Source organism: Aethalodelphis obliquidens, unplaced genomic scaffold (genome assembly GCF_003676395.1).
Source record: "Aethalodelphis obliquidens isolate GAN/ISIS:26980383/991018 unplaced genomic scaffold, ASM367639v1 scaffold1, whole genome shotgun sequence".
Lineage (NCBI taxonomy): Eukaryota > Metazoa > Chordata > Mammalia > Artiodactyla > Delphinidae > Aethalodelphis > Aethalodelphis obliquidens.
The window spans coordinates 103,347,497-103,368,332 of NW_020837945.1; the positions used below are offsets into that span (position 1 = coordinate 103,347,497).

Below are 20,836 nucleotides of genomic sequence, written 5' to 3' on the forward strand. Positions count from 1 at the left end.
ATTTATAGGACATTCCATCCAAAAACAACAGAATACACTTTCTTCTCAAGTGCTCATAGAACATTCTCCAGGACAGATCATATCTTGGGTCACAAATCAAGCCTTGGTAAATTTAAGAAAATGGAAATCGTATCAAGTATCTTTTCTGACCACAATGCTATGAGACTAAATATCAATTACAGGGAAAAATCTGTAAAAAATACAAACACATGGAGGCTAAACAATACACTACTAAATAACCAAGAGATCACTGAAGAAATCAAAGAGGAAATCAAAAAATACCTAGAAACAAATGACAATGAAAACACCATGACCCAAAACCTATGGGATGCAGCAAAAGCAGGTCTAAGAGGGAAGTTTATAGCAATGTAATACTACCTCAAGAAGCAAGAAACAACTCAAATAAACAACCTAACCTTACACGTAAAGCAATTAGAGAAAGAACAAAAACACCCCAAAGTTAGCAGAAGGAAAGAAATCATAAACATCAGTTCAGAAATAAATGAAAAAGAAATGAAGGAAATGATTGCAAAGATCAGTAAAACTAAAAGCTGGTTCTTTGAGAAGATAAACAAAATTGACAAACCATTAGCCAGACTCATCAAGAAAAAATGGGAGAAGACTCAAATCAATAGAATTAGAAATGAAAAAGGAGAAGTAACAACTGACACTGCAGAAATACAAAGGATCATGAGAGATTACTACAAGCAACTATATGCCAATATAATGGACAATCTGGAAGAAACGGACAAATTCTTAGAAAAGCACAACCTTTCGAGACTGAACCAGGAAGAAATAGAAAATATAAACACACCAATCACAAGCACTGAAATTGAAACTGTGATTAAAAATCTTCCAACCACCAAAAGCCCAGGACCAGATGGCTTCACAGGCAAATTCTATCAAACATTTAGAGAAGAGCTACAACCTATCCTTCTCAAACTCTTCCAAAATATACCAGAGGGAGGAACATTCCCAAACTCATTCTACGAGCCACCCTGATACCAAAACCAGACAAGGATGTAACAAAGAAAGAAAACTACAGGCCAATATCACTGATGAACAAAGATGCAAAAATCCTCAACAAAATCCTAGCAAACAAAATCCAACAGCACATTAAAAGGATCATACACCCTGAAAAAGTGGGCTTTATCTCAGGAATGCAAGGATTCTTCAATATACACAAATCAATCAATGTGATACACCATATTAACAAATTGAAGGAGAAAACTATATGACATATCATCTCAATAGATGCAGAAAAATCTTTGGACAAAATTCAACACCCATTTATGATAAAAACTCTCCAGAAAGTAGGCATAAAGTGAACTTACCTCAACATAATAAACACCATATATAACAAACCCACAGCCAACATCGTTCTCAATGGTGAAAAACTGAAACCATTTCCACTAAGATCAGGAACAAGACAAGGCTGCCCACTCTCACAACTATTATTCAACATAGTTTTGGAATTTTTAGCCACAGCAATCAGAATAGTTTTAGAATTTTTAGCCACAGTAATCAGAGAAGAAAAGAAATAAAAGGAATCCAAGTCAGAAAAGAAGTAAAGCTGTCACTGTTTGCAGATGACATGATACTATACATAGAGAATCCTAAAGATGCTACCAGAAAACTACTAGAGGTAATCAATGAATTTCACAAAGTAGCAGGATACAAAATTAATGCACAGAAATCTCTGGCATTCCTGTAACACAAATGATGAAAAATCTGAAAGACATGTTAAGGAAACACTCCCATTTACCATTGCAACAAAAAGAATAAAATGCCTAGGAATAAACCTACCTAAGGAGACAAAAGACCTGTATGCAGAAAAGTATAAGACACTGATGAAAGGAATTAAAGATGATACAAATAGATGGAGAGATATACCATGTTCTTGGATTGGAAGAATCAACATTGTGAAAATGACTATACTACCCAAAGCAATCTACAGATTCAGTGCAATCCCTATATAACTACCAATGGCATTTTTCACAGAACTAGAACAAAAAATTTCACAATTTGTATGGAAACACAAAAGACCCCAAACAGCCAGAGCAATCTTGAGAATGAAAAACTGAGCTGGAGGAATCAGGCTCCCTGACTTCAGACTATACTACAAAGCTACAGTAATCAGGACAGTATGGTACTGGCACAAATACAGAAAGATCAATGGAACAGGATAGAAAGCCCAGAGATAAACCCACGCACATATGGTCACCTCATTTTTGATAAAGGAGGCAAGAATATACAATGGAGAAAAGACAGCCTGTTCAATAAGTGGTGCTGGGAAAACTAGACAGCTACATGTAAAAGAATGAAATTAGAACACTCCCTAACACCATACACAAAACTAAACTCAAAATGGATTAAAGACCTAAATGTAAGGCCAGACACTATAAAACTCTTTGTGGGAAACACAGGCAGAAGACTCTATGACATAAATCACAGCAAGATTCTTTTTGACTCACCTCCTAGAGAAATGGAAATAAAAACAAAAATAAACAAATGGGACCTAATGAAACTTCAAAGCTTTTCCACAGCAAAGGAAAATACAAACAAGACAAAAAGACAACCCTCAGAATGGGAGAAAATATTTCCAAATGAAGCAACAGACAAAGGATTAATCTCCAAAATTTACAAGCAGCTCTTGCAGCTCAATATCAAAAAACCAAACAACCCAATCCAAATTGGGCAGAAAAGCTAAATAGACATTTCTCCAAAGAAGATATACAGATTGCCAACAAACACCTGAGACACCTGAGAGGATCCTCAACATCACTAATCATTAGAGAAATGCAAATCAAAACTACAATGAGGTATCACCTCACACCAGTCAGAATGGCCATCATCAAAAAATCTAGAAACAATAAACGCTGGAGAGGGTGTGGAGAAAAGGGAACCATCTTGCACTGTTGGTGGGAATGTAAATTGATTCAGCCACTATGGAGAACAGTATGGAGGTTCTTTAAAAAACTAAAAATAGAACTACCATACGACCCAGCAATCCCACTACTGGGCATATACACTGAGAACCCATAATTCAAAAAGAGACATGTACCACAATATTCATTGCAGCTCTATTTACAATAACCAGGAAATGGAAGCAACCTACGTGTCCAATGACAGATGAATAAAGATGTGGCACATATATACAATGGAATATTACTCCAGCCATAAAAAGAAGCAAAACTGAGTTATTTGTAGTGAGGTGGATGGACCTAGAGATTATGAAGAACCTAGAGGCAGGACAGGAATAAAGACGCAGATGTAGAGAATGGACTTGAGGACACGGGGAGGGGAAGGGTAAGCTGGGAGGAAGTGAGAGAGTGGCATGGATATATATACACTACCAAATATAAAATAGAGAGCTAGTGGGAAGCAGCCACATAGCACAGGGAGATCAGCTTGGTGCTTTATGACCACCTAGAGGGGTGTGATAAGGAGGGTGGGAGGGAGACACAAGAGGGATGAGATATGGTGATATATGTATATGAATAGCTGATTCACTTTGTTATAAAGCAGAAACTAACACACCATTGTAAAGCAATTATACTCCAATAAAAAAAATTATACTCCAATAATTTTTAAAAAATAAGGTAAAAGAAACAACAGTGTAATTAAAAGAGAAAATACCTAGTTAATGCAAAAGTATGCAATAAAGAAAAAATACCGGAACAAACACAAAAGACATACAGAAAATAAATAGTGAATAATAGACATAAATCCTACTTTATTAGTAATTACACTAAACATAAATGAATTAAACACTCTAATCAAAAGGCACAGATTAGTAGAATGGATTTTGAAAATGATCCAACTGTATGCTGTCGAGAAAATACTTTATATTTAAAGACAAAGAGGTTGAAAGTAAAAAGGTTGGAGGGAAGTATACCATACAATAAGAGCCAAAAGAGAACTAGAGTGGCTGTACCAATATTAGACAAAACAGACTTTATACAAAAATTACTAGAGACAAAAAAGGATATTTTAAAATGATAAAAGGGTGAATCCATCAGGAAATTACAACTATTATATACATGTAACAACAGAGCTCTAAAAAAACTGGAAGCAAAACCTGACACAACTAGAGGAAGAAATAGAGTACTATACAATAATAGATGTAGACTTCAAAACCCCAGTTTCAATAACAAATAAAACAACCAGGCAGAAGCTTAACCAGAAAATAGAAGACTTGAACAACATTATAAACCACTAGACCTAACAGACCTCTATGGAACATTCCATATAACAATATCAGAATGCACATTATTATTAATACATGAAACATTTTCCAGGATAGACAACATGTTAGATGATAAAACAAACCTCAATAAATTTAAAAGGGTGGGAATCATACAAAGAATGTTCTCTGACAACAAACGAATAAAATTAGAAATAAATTTGGAAAATTCAATATGTAAAAAGGACTAAACAGAAGCCTAACCAATAGAGCAAAGAAGGAATCACAAGAGGAATTAAAAAATACTTTGAGATGAATTAAAGTGAAACACAACATACCAAAACTTACACGTTGCAGCCAAGGCATCATTTTAAAGCTATAACACCTATAAGAAAGTTCTGAAATCAAAACCTAAGTTCCCACCATAAGAAACTGGATAAAAAGCAAACTAACCCCCAACGAAGGAAGGAAATAATAAAGATTAGAGCAAAAACAGAGAATAGAAAACCAAAAGAGAAAAAATCAGCAAAAACTAAAGTTGGTTCTTTGAAAAGATCACCAAAATTCACAAAACTTAGCTAGATTGGTAAAGAGAAAAGACTCATTATTATGATCAGGAATGAAAGAAGGGACGTCAACAACAATCTTACAGAAATAAAATGAATTGTAAGGGAATACTATGAACAATTTTGTGCCAATAAATTAGATAACTAGATTAAATTAACAAATTGCTATAAAGACTCAAACTACCTAAACTTAACCAAGAAGAAATAGAAAATCTGAATAGATCTATAATAGGTAAAGAGATTGAATTAATAATCAAAAAACTTCTCATAAAAAGTCCATGTCCAGACAGATTCACTAGCAAATTCTACCAAACATGCAAAAAATAATCAATACCAATTCTTCACAAATTTCAAAAAAACAGAAGAGAAAGGAACACTTACAATTCATTCCATGAAGCTAGTGTTACCCTGATAACAAAACCAGACAAAGGCATCACATGCAGATAAAAGGACAGGCCAGAACCTCCTATAAAAATACTGCGAAAACAATCAACAAAATAGTAGCAAACAAAATCTAGCAACATATAAAAAGTAGTATATGCCATGCTCAAAAGTAATGCATCCTGAGAATGCAAGATTGGTTCAACATATGAAAATCAATGTAATACACTGTATTAAGAGAATAAAATTAAAAAACCACATGATCAATAGGTTCAGAAAAAGCACTTGACAAAATCCAGTACCCTTTCATATAAAGATACTCAACAAATTTGGAATAGAAGAGAATTTGCTCCAGGCAAAGAACATCTACAAACAATGTACAGCAACCATCCTACTTAATGGTAAAGGACCAAATGCTTCCTCTCTAATTGAGGAACCAGACTAGGATGTCAGCTCTTGCCATTTCTATTCAACATTGTACTGGAGGTTTTAGCCAGGGCAATTAGGCAAGAAAATGAAATAAAAGGGCATCCAAAGTAGAGAGGCAACATAGATGACATGATCTTGCATGTAGAAAGTTCAAAGGAATCCACACACACACACAAACAAACTAGAACCGCTAAATGAGTTGGGCAGGTTGTAGAATCCAGTAGTAAAAATACTATTTGTAAATGCTAGAAATGAACACTGAAAATAAAATTAATAATTCCATATGTAGTAGTATTAAAAAGGTAAACTACATAACAACATATTTAACAAAAGAAGTGTAAGACTTGTATGCTAATAGCTACAAAACACCGTTGAAAGAAATTTTAAAAGATCTAAATAAATGGAAAGGCATCCACATTCATGGATTAGAAGACTTAATACTGTTAATATTACAACATTCCCAACATTGCTCTACAGGTTCAACTCAATTCCTGTCAAAATCACAGCTGTTTTTTGGGGGCCAGAAATTGGCAAGCTGCTTCTAAAATTGAGATGGTAGTACAAAGGACCCACAATAGCCATGTTAAAAAATGAACAAGTTGGAGGACTCAGACTTCTCAACTTCACAACTTACTACAAAGCTACAGTAATCAAAAGTGTGATATTGACATAAAGATGGACATACGAATCAATGGAATAGAATTGAGTGTCAAAAATAAACCTTATTCTTATGGTCAATTGATTTTTGACAAGAGCGCCAAGATAATTCAATGGGGAAAAAGTAGTTTCTTCAAGTGGTGGGACAACTGGATAACTACATGTGCTACAAATAAGATGGATCCATGTGGATCCTTACCTCACTCTATATACAAAAATTAAAATGGGTCATAGATCTAAATAAAAGAATTAAAACTATGACACTCTCAGAAGAAAACATAGGGGTAAACCTTTGCAACCTTGTATTAGGCAATGGTTTCTTAGATATAACAGCAAAACACAAGTGATAGATAAATTGGACTTCAAAATTAAAAACGTTTGGGGCTTCCCTGGTGGCGCAGTGGTTGAGAGTCCGCCTGCCAATGCAGGGGACACGGGTTCGTGCCCCAGTCCGGGAAGATCCCACATGCCCGCGGAGCGGGTGGGCCCGTGAGCCAAGGCCGCTGAGCCTGCACGTCCGGAGCCTGTGCTCCGCAACTGGAGGGGCCACAACAGTGAGAGGCCCGCGTACCACAGAAAAAAAAAAAAAAATTAAAAACGTTTGGCTTCAAAGGACATCAACAAATAAGGGAAAGACAACCCACAGAATGGGAGAAAATATTTGCAAAGCATATATCTGACAAGGAATTTGTATCTAGAATACATGAAAAACTTTTACAACTCAACAATAAAAAGACAATCCAATTTTAAAGTGGGCAAACTTTTCTCCAAAGATGTACAAATGGCTAATAGACACATAGAAAGGTGCTCAACATTAGGGAAACGGAAATCCACAGTAAGATACCTCTTCATACCTACTATGACAGGTAAAATTAAATAGACAATAACATCTGTTGGCAAGGATGTGGAGAAATTGGAACCCTCATACATTTCTGGTAGCATTGTGAAATGATGCAACCACTTTGGAAAACAGTTTAGTAGTTTCTGAAAAAGTTAAACATGGAGTTATCATGAGACCCAGCAATTGCACTCCTAGGTATATACCTAAGAGAAACGAAAATATGTCCACACAAAAACTTGTACATAGTTTACATCCTGGGTATTCATAATATCTCAAAAGTGGAAACAACCTAATTGTCCATCAATTGATGTATGGATAAACAAGATGTGGATATCCATACAATGGAATATTATTAAGCTATAAGAAAGAATGGAGGACTGTTAGATGCTATAACACAGATGAACTTTGAAAACATCATTGTGCTAAATGAGAGAAACCAACCACAAGAGATCTCAAATTGATTCCATGTATATGAAATGTCCAGAATAGGCAAACTTACAAAGATAGAAAGTAGTTTAGTGGTTGCCTAGGGCTGGAGGGTACGGAGGTGGAGGAACGGGGAATGGCTACTAAAGGGTACAGGGTTTCTTTTGAGGGTGATGAAAATATTCTAAAATTGAAGAGTGGTCTGTGAATATACCACGAACCACTGACTTGGACACTTCAAAAGCATATATTTTATGGTCTTTGAATTATGTATCAATGAAGCTGTTTCATAGATAAATAAAAAGAAAACAAGCACGTATACTTCAAATTACTCTGGCTTCTCCTGAGATCCTGAATAATCTTTGCTAAGAGCAAAATGTGGTGTCAGACACAAATTTGTTCCTCTAGAAAACTAAATCTGGTAGAAGTAATGTAACTGTCAGCTAGAAGCTAAGCACCCCATCTGGGAGTCTGTGATGTTTCCTTTCATCGCCTTGCCCTTTCTGCAGCTGTTTACACGGTCCGCCTCAATCTGGACTGTGTGTTGTGCAGAGGCTGCCTCTCTCTTCCCCCTTCATTCTAGTTTCTGCATGTATGGTAGCACATGGCCACATTTATCCAACTGAAGTCAAATGCAGATGGAGATGCAGAGGATTGCAACATCAGTAACGGTGTCTTGGAGAGCAAAATGATCTCCAAAATGATCTCCAAAGCTTGGAGAGCAAAATGATCACTGTGAAGCGAAATGAAAGGATCAACCTAAGTGGACTTTTATGTGATATCTTATGGAGCACAGTCAGGAAAGCTCAATCCTAAACAACAGAATGTCTTTGGGGGCCTCTTCACCTTCTGAATGTTCACTCCACAGAGGCATCAAGCAACTTATTTCACAACATTGGTAAGAGGACAGCAATAAAACCAGTCCTTGAGCCAAAGGCCAATATTAAGCTCTTTTCTATCACTGTTTTTATATTGTGTTTTTGTTTTGGGCTTTTTGTTTGTTTTTTCTTTGTTTAGAAATGCCACCTCTAAGCAACTGGACATAGGTTTGAGGTTTAAAAGAGTAGAAGAAATGTTTGGGTTTGCTTAGTTCTATGCTTGCTTTTCCTCAACTGTGATCCAGGGACTTTGAAAGGACCCCATTTTAACTTGATATTCTAAGTACTTGTAAACAAATTTCTTTGGATGGCAGCAACTTATTTTCATCACATTCATCTAACTTTGTCTTTGGTTGAAATTGCCCAGATATGCTGCTGCAATCTAGAGTACGTAACTGTTAGAAGAGCTGATGAGTGACGTCCTGTTGAACACGGCATTTCTGGATTTAAGACGTGCTGCGAGCGAAAAAAGCTCTAATTATAAAACTAGAAGCATCAGCCGCAGTAGCAGCTGCAGGCATTAGTGACAAATGATTGCTTTGTACTCCTGCCACTTTTAATGTTTCAGGATGGTGTTTCCAAAATCACATTCAACTGACTTAGGATAAACAAACTTCACCCCTTGAAAGCACAGAAGATATCATCAATGGCCTGGCTCAAACTTACAGGGAAATGCAGGCCTAAAAACCAAATCTGCTTCCTCCACAACCTGCTCTCCTTCTACGTAATGATTCATAAATCAGTTTAAAAGAACCTCGTCATTTCTGAACACCAATTTAGTGATTCAAACAGAGAATCAACCTCTACTGAACCCAAAGATTTTATTTTTATAGGACGCTAATGAGTGTGTATGAGAAAATGGAGAGAGTGGGTGTGTGACCACAGGGAAAGGAAGAGATTCCAGCATAATTACCTTCTTCTCTCTCCCACTCTTGAGCTGCTAGTCCAAGAGCAGAGAAATCACCATGTGGCAATTTGTCTCTACCATTAAATAGTGAGCTCCTTAAAAAGACTGCATTTTCTTTATCTCTGCAAGCATGGGGCATAGCACAGCTTCTGCTCAAAAAATGTTCCTGAAGGAAGGGAAGAAAGGGAAAGGTAGGGAAAAAGGAAGGAAATCTGACTTGTCTTGCCTAGTGAGCAGTGTTAGTCGGCAGCCTGTCTCTGGCACATGATGAGGGAGAGAGGGAGGGAGGATGTCTGGAGTACAGGCTTTAAACTGTGGCATTCTTTTTTCTTTCTCATGATCAAAGAGGATATCAATTCTGGCTTGGACCGAGAAACTGATAACTTCATGGAAATGTGAGGAAGGGGGGGGCCAAAACAGGTTGGCAGCCTAGGCTTTGCAGCAGTTAGATACAATAATAGGGGGTATAGTCATTTTCCCTTGCTGTGTAACAATTTATTGCAAATTCAGCAGCTTAAAACAACACACATTTATTACTGCACAACTTATTTGGGTCCCAGGAGTCTGGACATAACTCTACTGGGTCCTCTGCTCAAGAGTCTCCCAAGGGTGCAGCCAAGGTATTAACAGAACTGTGGTTCTCATCTGGACCTTGGGGTCCTCTCCAAGCTCATTCAAGTTGATGGCAGAATTCAGTTCCTTGAAGTTATAGGACTGAGGTTCTCATTTTATTGTTGGCTGTTGGTGGGGTGGGGGTGGGGTCCCTGTCAACTCCTAGAGGTCACCCTTAGTTCCTGGTCACATGGGCCTCTTACAACACAGTAGCTTCAAAGCCAGCAGGAGTAGTAGGCGATGACTGCCCCATCACCTTGCTCATAGGAAATAGCCCAAAAAGGGAGCCACTGGCCCAGCATATTTGCACATCCCTCCCACACTGAAGGGGAGGGAATTATACGGGGTATGTACACCAGGGTGCTGGAATCTTGGGACCATCTTAGAGTTCTGACTACCACAGGAGGTTCTGACAAGTGCCAAAGGAGGGCCAACTCATTCATCACTTAATAGAAGTGATGTGTTTCCTTGTGTTTCAGATTTCTATTGTTAGACATTAAAGGATATTTCCCCTATTGTGGGCCAGGAATCCACAAACTTATTTATGGAAGAATTATAGGTAAATGAGGTCCCAGAGTGATGAGAGTCTGGGCAGTTGCCTGGAGGTTGTGGAGCTTGAAAATCCTCTCTCCACACCAACAAAAGAAGATCCTTTTCTTTTTCTTATGAAGGATACGCAGACCTAACAAAAACCATTAAGCACCACAACAGCCAAAGGCAATCTAAATATCCTACAAAACCAGTGCAGTGCGCTAAGGCTGCACCGCCAGAGTGACTGGAAAGACTTCAGTGTGCCCTTTCCTGACCTCCTCCTGCTCCCTCCCACCCTGAAGTTGGTCTTTCCAATTCCCTTGCTTTTCATTACAGTTTAATCACATAGGGATGGCTCTCTAAGGAATATATTGTTTAGTTTAGTCATGTTTTTTTTTCTTTTTTTTTTTTTGTGCGGTACGCGGGCCTCTCACTGTTGTGGCCTCTCCCGTTGCGGAGCACAGGCTCCGGACACACAGGCTCAGCGGCCATGGCTCACGGGCCCAGCCGCTCCGCGGCATGTGGGTTCTTCCCAGACCGGGGCACAAACCCGTGCCCCCTGCGTCGGCAGGAGAACTCTCAACCACTGCGCCACCAGGGAAGCCCAGTTTAGTCATGTTTTATTTAACTTTTCAAAAATAGAACCTTTCTTTATATATTCTTCAACTTGCTTTTTTCATCTACTATTATATTCCTGAGATTTACCCATGTTGACACATGTAGCTGTAATCCATTCATTTTCATTGATTTACTGCATTCCCTTAATTGTACATACCATATTTCTTTATCCATTTTCCTGGTGATAAGTATTTTTGTTTCCAGCTTTTCTTTTCTAATTGTAAGCAAGTGACTACAAATATTCTTGCACATGTCTTCTGATACAAATATGCACATTTCTCTAAGAAAAAAACCCAGAAGATGGGTCTGTTGGGTCATGGCATGTGCACATTTTCAACTTTGCTAAATAGTGCCAAATTATTTTTCAAAGTGCTTCTACCAAATCACATGCTCAACTGCAGAACTCTTGTTGCTCCACGTCTTTAGCAACACTTTATATTGCCAGCTTTTTAATTTTTGCTAATCTGATATGGATAAAATGGTGTCTCATGGTGATATAATTTGCATTTGCTTGATCAATAATGAGGTTGAGCAGCTTTTAAAGAGATATTTCTATTTCCTCTTCCCTGAAATGCCTGGTCATCTTAAAATCATGTTCCTCAATCAGCTTTATCAAAATGAAGCTGTTATTTTGATTGCTACTTGATTGTCTCCTTTGCTTTATTTCTCAATTGCTTATAAAGTTAAGAAGGAAAAAAGTATTGTTTCCCACTGAAGAAATTAAATAATGAACAGGACTAGGAACCAAGATAGCAGAGTAGAAGGACGTGCTCTCACTCCCTCTTGTGAGAACACGAGAATCACAACTAGCTGCTGGACAATCATCGACAGGAAGACACTGGAACTCACCAAAAAAGATTCCCCGCATCCAATGACAAAGGAGAAGCCACAATGAGATGGTAGGAGGGGCACAATCACAGTAAAATCAAATCCCATAACTGCTGGGTGGGTGACTCACACTCTGGAGAACACTTATACCACAGAAGTCCACCCACTGGAGTGAAGGTTCTGAGCCCCACGTCAGGCTTCCCAACCTGGGGGTACGTCAGGCTTCCCAACCTGGGGGAAGAGGAATTCCTAGAGAATCAGACTTTGAAGCCTAGTGGGATTTGATTGCAGGACTTCAACAGGACTGGGGGGAACAGAGACTCCACTCTTAGAGGGCACACACAAAGTACTGTGGGCATCGGGACACAGGGGAAGGAGCAGTGACCCCAGGGGAGACTGAACCAGACCTACCTGCTAGTGCTGGAGGGTATCCTGCAGAGGCGGGGGTTGGCTGTGGCTAACTGTGGGGACAAGGACACTGGCAGCAGAAGTTCTCGGAAGTACTCCTTGGCATAAGCCCTCCCAGAGTCTGTCACTAGCCCCACCAGGAGCTAATGACAGATTCTGGGAGGGCTCATGCCAAGGAGTACTTCCTTGTACTACCTTCCCAAGTAGGCTCCAGTGTAGGGTTGCCTCAGGCCAAACAACCAACAGGGAGGGAACCCAGCCCCACTCATTAGCAGTCAAGTAGATTAAAGTTTTACTGAGCTCTGCCCACCAGAGCAACAATCAGCTCTACCCACCACCAGTGCCTTCCATCAGGAAACTTACACAAGCCTCTTAGATAGCCTCATCCACCAGAGGGCAGACAGCAGAAGCAAGAAGAACTACAATCCTGCAGCTTGTGGAACAAAAACCACATTCACAGAAAGATAGACAAGATGAAAAGGCAGAGGGCTATGTACCACATGAAGGAACAAGATAAAACCCCAGAAAAACAACTAAATGAAGTGGAGAGAGGCAACCTTCCAGAAAAAGAATTCAGAATAATGATAGTGAAGACGATCCAGGACATCAGAAAAAGAATGGAGGCAAAGATCGAGAAGATGCAAGAAATGTTTAACAAAGACCTAGAAGAATTAAAGAACAAACAAACAGAGATGAACAATACAATAACTGAAATGAAAACTACACTAGAAGGAATCAATAGCAGAATACTGAGGCAGAAGAACGGATAAGTGACCTGGAAGACAGAATGGTGGAATTCACTACTGCAGAAGAGATTAAAGAAAAAAGAATGAAAAGAAATGAAGACAGCCTAAGAGACCTCTGGGACAACATTAAATGCAACAACATTCACATTATAGGGGTCCCAGAAGGAGAAGAGAGAGAGAAAGGACCAGAGAAAATATTTGAAGAGATTATAGTCAAAAACTTCCCTAAAATGGGAAAGTAAATAGCCACCCAAGTCCAGGAAGCACAGAGAGTCCCATACAGGATAAACCCAAGGAGCAAAATGCCAAGACACATAGTAATCAAATTGGAAAAAATTAGACGAAGAAAAACTCTTGACGGCAGCAAGGGAAAAATGACAAATAACATACAAGGGAACTACCAGAAGGTTAACAGCTGATTTCTCAGCAGAAACTCTACAAGCCAGAAGGGAGTGGCATGATATACTTAAAGTGATGAAAGGGAAGAACCTACAACCAAGATTACTCTAACCAGCAAGGATCCCATTCAGATTTGATGGAGAAATTAAAAGCTTTACAGACAAGCAAAAGCCAAGAGAATTCAGCACCACCAAACCAGCTCTATAACAAATGCTAAAGGAACTTCTCTAAGTGGGAAATGCAAAAGAAGAAAAGGACCTACAAAAACAAACCCAAAACAATTAAGAAAATGGTCACAGGAACATACATATTGATAATTACCTTAAACGTGAATGGATTAAATGCCCCAACCAAAAGACACAGGCTTGCTGAATGGATACAAAAACAAGACCCATATATATGCTGTCTACAAGGGACCCACTTCAGACCTAGGGACACATACAGACTGAAAGTGAAGGGAGAGAAAAAATATTCCATGCAAATGTAAATCAAAAGAAAGCTGGAGTAGCAATACTCATATCAGATAAAATAGACTTTAAAATAAAGAATGTTACAAGAGACAAGGAAGGACACTACATAATGATGTAGTGATCAAGGGATCAATCCAAGAAGAAGATATAACAATTATAAATATATATGCACCCAACATAGGAGCACCTCAATACATAAGGCAACTGCTAACAGCTATAAAAGACGAAATCGACAGTAACACAATAATACTGGGGGACTTTAACACCTCACTTACACCAATGGACAGATCATCCAAAATGAAAATAAATAAGGAAACAGAAGCTTTAAATGACACAATAAACCAGATAGATTTAATTGATATTTATAGGACATTCCATCCAAAAATAGCAGATTACACTTTCTTTTCAAGTGCACACGGAACATTCTCCAGGATAAATCACACCTTGGGTCACAAATCAAGCCTCGGTAAATTTAAGAAGATGGAAATCATATCAAGCATCTTTTCTGATCACAACACTATGAGATTAGAAGTGAATTACAGGGAAAAAAATGTAAAAAACACAAACACATGGAGGCTAAACACTACGTTACTAAATAACCAAGAGATCTCTGAAGAAATCAAAGAGGAAATTAAAAAATACCTAGAGACAAATGACAAAGAAAACACGATAATCCAAAACCTATGGGATGCAGCAAAAGCAGTTCTAAGAGGGAAGTTTATAGCTATACAAGCCTACCTCAAGAAACAAGAAAAATCTCATATAAACAATCTAAACTTACACCTAAAAGAACTAGAGAAAGAAGAACAAACAAAACCCAAAGTTAGCAGAAGGAAAGAAATCCTAAAGATCAGAGCAGAAATAAATGAAATAGAAACAAAGAAAAGAATAGCAAAGATCAATAAAACTAAAAGCTGGTTCTTTGAGAAGGTAAACAAAATTGATAAACCATTAGCCAGATTCATCAAGAAAAAGAGGGAGAGGGCTCAAATCAATAAAATTAGAAATGAAAAAGGAGAAGTTACAACAGACACCGCAGAAATACAAAGCATCCTAAGAGACTGCTACAAGCAACCCTATGCCAATAAAATGGACAACCTGGAAGAAATGGACAAATTCTTAGAAAGGTATAACCTTCCAAGACTGAATGAGGAAGAAATAGAAAATATGAGCAGAACAATCACAAGTAATGAAATTGAAACTGTGATTAAAAATCTTCCAACAAACCAAAGTCCAGGACCAGATGGCTTCAGAGGTGAATTCTATCAAACATTTAGAGAAGAGCTAACACCCATCCTTCTCAAACTCTTCCAAAAAATTGCAGAGGAAGGAACACTCTGAAACTCATTCTATGAAGCCACCATCACCCTGATACCAAAACCAGACAAAGATACTACAAAAAAAGAAAATTACAGATCAATATCACTGATGAATATAGATGCAAAAATCCTCAACAAAATACTAGCAAACACAATCCAACAACACATTAAAAGGATCATACACCATGATCAAGTGGGATTTATCCCAGGGATGCAAGGATTCTTCAATATACACAAATCAATGTGATACACCATATTAACAAATTGAAGAATAAAAACCATATTGTCATCTCAATAGATGCAGAAAAAGCTTTTGACAAAATTCAACACCAATTTATGATAAAATTCTCCAGAAAGTGGGCATAGAGGGAACTTACCTCAACATAATAAAGGCCATATACGACAAACCCACAGCAAACATCATTCTCAATGGTGAAAAACTGAAAGCATTTCCTCTAAGATCAGGAACAAGACAAAGATGTCCATTCTCATCAGTATTATTCAACATAGATTTGGAAGTCCTAGCCATGGCAATCAGAGAAGAAAAAGAAATAAAAGGAATACATTTTGGAAAAGAAGAAGTAAAACTGTCACTGTTTGCAGATGGCAGGATACTATATATAGAGAATCCTAAAAATGCCACCAGAAAACTACTAGAACTAATCAATGAATTTGGTAAAGTTGCAGGATACAAAATTAATGCACAGAAATCTCTTGCGTTCCTATACAATAATGATGAAAAATCTGAAGGAGAAATTAAGGAAACACTCCCATTTATCATTGCAACAAAAAGAATAAAATACCTAGGAATAAACCTACCTAGGGAGACAAAAGACCTGTATGCAGAAAACTATGAGACACTGATGAAAGAAATTAAAGATGATACCAAGAGATGGAGAGATATACCATGTTCTTGGATTGGAAGATCAATATTGTGAAAATGACTATACTACCCAAAGCAATCTACAGATTCAACGCAATCCCTATGAAATTACCAATGGCATTTTTTATGGAACTAGAACAAAAAGTCTTAAAATTTGTATGGAGACACAAAAGACCCTGAATAGCAAAAGCAATCTTGAGGGAATAAACAGAGCTGGAGGAATCAGACTCCCTGACTTCAGACTATACTACAAAGCTACAGTAATCAAGACAATATGGTACTGGCACAAAAACAGAAACATAGATCCATGGAACAAGATAGAAAGCCCAGAGATAAACCCACGCACCTATGGTCAACTAATCTATGACAAAGGAGGCAAGGATATACAATGGAGAAAAGACAGTCTTCTCAATAATTGGTTCTGGGAAAACTGGACAGCTACATGTAAAAGAATGAAATTAGAACACTCCCTACCACCATAAACAAAAATAAACTCAAAATGCATTCGAGACCTAAATGTAAGAGCAGACACTATAAAACTCTTAGAGGAAAACATAGGAAGAACACTCTTTGACATAAATCACAACAAGATCATTTTTGATCCACCTCCTAGAGTAATGGAAATAAAAACAAAAATAAACAAATGGGACCCAATGAAACTTCAAAGCTTTTCCACAGCAAAGGAAACCATAAACAAGATGAAAATACAACCCTCAGAATGGGAGAAAATATTTGCAAATGAGTCAACAGACAAAGGATTAATCCCCCAAATATATAAACAGCTCATGCAGCTCAATATTAAAGAAACAAACAACCCAATCCAAAAATGGTCAGAAGACCTAAATAGACATTTCTCCAAAGAAGGCATACAGGTGGCCAAGAAGCACAAGAAAACCTGCTCAACATCACTAATTATTAGAGAAATGCAAATCAAAACTAAAATGAGGTATCACCTCACACCAGTTAGAATGGTCATCATCAGAAAATCTACAAACAACAAATTCTGGAGATGGTGTGGAGAAAAGGGAACCCTCTTGCACTGTTGGTGGGAATGTAAATTGATACAGCCACTATGGAGAACAGTATGGAGGTTCCTTAAAAAACTAAAAATAGAATTACCATATGATCCAGCAATCCCACTACTGGGCATATACCCAGAGAAAACCATAATTCAAAAAGACACATGCACCCCAATGTTCACTGCAGCACTGTTTACAATAGCCAGGACATGGAAGCAACCTAAATGCCCATTGACAGATGAATGGATAAAGGAGTTGTGGTACATATATACAATGGAATATTACTCAGCCATAAAAAGGAACGAAACTGGGTCATTTGTTGAGACATGGATGGATCTAGAGACTGTCATACAGAGTGAAGTAAGTCAGAAAGAGAAAAACAAATATCGTATATTAACACATGCATGTGGAACCTAGAAAAATGGTACAGATGAACCGGTTTGCAGGGCAGAAGTTGAGACATGGCTGTAGAGAATGGACACCAAGGGGGGAAAACCGCGGTGGGGTGGGGATGGTGGTGTGCTGAATTGGGCAATTGGGATTGACATGTATACACTGATGTGTATAAAATGAATGACTAATAAGAACCTGTTGTATAAAAAAATAAATAAAATTCAGAAATTTTAAAAAAAAAACCCTAATACTAAACTTTCTTTGGGTTATTTGTATGGAAATATGTTAATATAAATGTTTCAGACATTATATGAGATTCCTAAAAATCTTATATGTTCTGGTATAATGTTATAAGTCATAATTCTAGTTATTATTTTAAAATGTATATCTCAGAAATAACTAAATTTCCTTGTCAATTGTATTATTATGAAGTTTCATCAAATCTTTAATTGTGGTCATTTTTAAGTCTTTTATCATTTACAGACAGTTCTGGGTGTACTCTGATGCTTTTGCAAAAGCGTTCCTATAAAAGGGTTTCATCTTCAAGGAATTCATGGAAAAGGCTCTGACAAGTACAGGTTTCTGGTAACTGAGTATACTGCTGAACTGAATGAATAAGCGTTTTCTGAACTCTAATGGAAAACGGATGAATAAAAGTGCTAACAAATGATCAAGATGAAAAAAAAATTAGTTACATGGGACTGAGTGAACTGATGAGGATGATTATAATTTTTTGACTTTCTGTTTGAATAAAAAAAATGAACAAATTTGACTACATAAGATTTCAGGACTTAAGTACATGTTCAAATAATCTGAAGTGCTAGAATACTTCAGAGTATAAACTTGAGTTATGCGGTATCTTGTCTTTTCTAGGTTGACCACAACATTTTACAGTTAGCTTGGCTTAAGATTTTAGAAGTTAAGACCAACTTGCCTTATGACATATTATCTCAATAATGTGTTGTTGTGATCCTAGTGGACATACATCATGCAACAGATGCTCAGTAAATATGAGAATGACTGATGATACAGTATGGCAAATACTACAAACTACTCAAATTTATTTGTGAATTCATTCTATATACAAAACTCTTTCTAATAAATAGTGCTTTGATTCTGTTTTACTTCTGAATGAATTTCCAGGTTTGTAATATTTAAGTCAGCTATTGACCTCACCAAAAAGTCCAGAACTTATCCTCCTAGTTTAAAAAAAAAACCTCAGAATTACCAAAAATGTCCGAATTTGGACTGAGATTTTCAGCATCATATATAGTATTATCTAAAGTTGATAATCAACTAAATTCAGCAAATAGCCTTATCCTACACTCCAGTGTTTCCCAAAGTGGTTTCCATGCAGTACCAATTCAGCTTTACATAAATAGATGTTATTCACTAAAAGGGTTCAAGCTTTAGTAAGTTTGGGAAAACCAGGTTATCAAGTTAAAACAGTTAATAGAGCCTTTAATGTACTGTCAAATGGTGGATCCCAAGGAGAAACATGGTTATGCAACATACCCCAAATGTTTTTCTAGAATACCTGGGTCCCAAGGTACATACACTGAAAATGTGCAGCTCTGCTTTGATTCTCTTGCCATCAGCTTCCTATAATAAGATTCTTTGTTAAATTTTTTCCTGACCATTAATTTGTATTTTTTAAGAAATATTATTCTTGGATTTAAATTTTATATCAGTTTTATAGTAATAGGCAGTGTTTAATAAATATTTACACTATAAGAAAAATAGTCACATTCCTGAAATTCTACACACTTCCTTTTTAAAAAGGTATGATTCAATTCATTAAAATGCTAATTAAATCTGATCCTAAACTAATTATTCTTTGTCATCAAGTGTAGTTTGACATTTTACATAATATGTAAATCCAAATAATAAAAAAAAACCCAAAGCAATAACATTGGAATTTCATTTATAAAAATATCTATGTCATCTTTCATGTTAATAGAAAAATGACAGAAGCTATGAAAACCACCTGATATTATTACTGTTGAAGAAACAAAATATATTTGAAGATTTCTACTTGAAAAATTCCTGTTTAGAGCCAATGTACTTGTAAAATGAAAAGAGTGCTTTTTAAAATTGACTTGTCATGGTCTTTTACATGTAAAGGCAAATCCTGTATTTGTGATTCGCCATGGAGCATTCTTCTATAAAGATGGTCCTTCCTGCTTCAGAGAACAGGCTTGCTAGCATTTAATCTATGAGGAAGCAAACACATTCACACACAGTCTACATACAAATTTAATCTGGTTTATAATCTGCTCAGTTTCTTTTAAGATTGATACCTGAATTAAATAATGCCAGGATACAGGCCCCATTCATTCTTATAAAGACAGGCTGGCACCTTTGCACCAAGGACAAAATGGGACACGGCAGAGGATTTAAACGAGCTAATTACCCTCTCTCTTTGACCACTGAAATGTTTTCAACTTCCCAGGACAATTCTGAGCTTAGTAAAATTATAACACAGTAGGCATAATGGGCACTTTACATCTGAGGTTGGCCTATACTTATGAAGATGGAACCCAGTGGACTTTCAATAAAACACTCAAATGTAGGCAGTTCATTAAGCCATGTGCTAGAACCTTGAGGGTCTTTGGAGAACAGGAAAATTGGTGAAGAAATGAAAATGCTGCTGAAGAGCCAATCAGTGTAAGAAGTTGAGTCAATATGCTCAGACTCCATAATTGGGCTGAAAAGAAAATTGTAACCCTGCTCTATATCTAATCTCCCTCAAACTCCTTAGAGTTCCAACAATTTGCTGTTTACTGTCTTCTGTGACATTGCCTTTTCTCTTTAATTTTCACCATGGCATTGATTCAAATGTTCTTTAACTTGAACTCATTTGGGGGAGAGTTTTACCATATTCCCTGAGCTAGCTGGAGACACACTCTCAACTCCCTCTTTCTAAGGCGTCACATGCAAAAATGAAAGCTATGGATCACCTCTATTCATAGTTCTATTTTAAAAACAATGACATATCCCATAAACCTATTCATTTCCAGATAGAAATATCAGCTGAAATATTTTAATCTAGTTCTTTCATGATCTGGCCAGATAAAAAGAAGAAAGTGAATTGTGTGTGGTTCAGACAACATTCCAAACATCATCCTCTAAGAAACTGGGAGACTCTTCTCTTCCAAATGAATACTTAATCCATGGGCATGTGCTGTACTCTTAAAGATTCATTCACCAGTTAACCCTTCAGAAAGTTTCCATATCATGGACATATCATTCTAATCAGGGCCCAGTCTAAAGAAAATTGAGAATTAGTAAGGCTGCTCTCGACAAGTTTCCCGTTCCCTAATCTGGTGTCCTATCACT

At 37.1% G+C, this 20,836-nt stretch overlaps 1 protein-coding gene across 1 annotated transcript in view; it reads right to left on the bottom strand.

The window, feature by feature from the left end:
• The window catches only part of PPM1L (protein phosphatase, Mg2+/Mn2+ dependent 1L), a 334,639-nt gene that overhangs the window by 59,744 nt on the left and 254,059 nt on the right, over window positions 1-20,836 (bottom strand). The gene's annotated exons all lie outside the window — the stretch shown is intronic.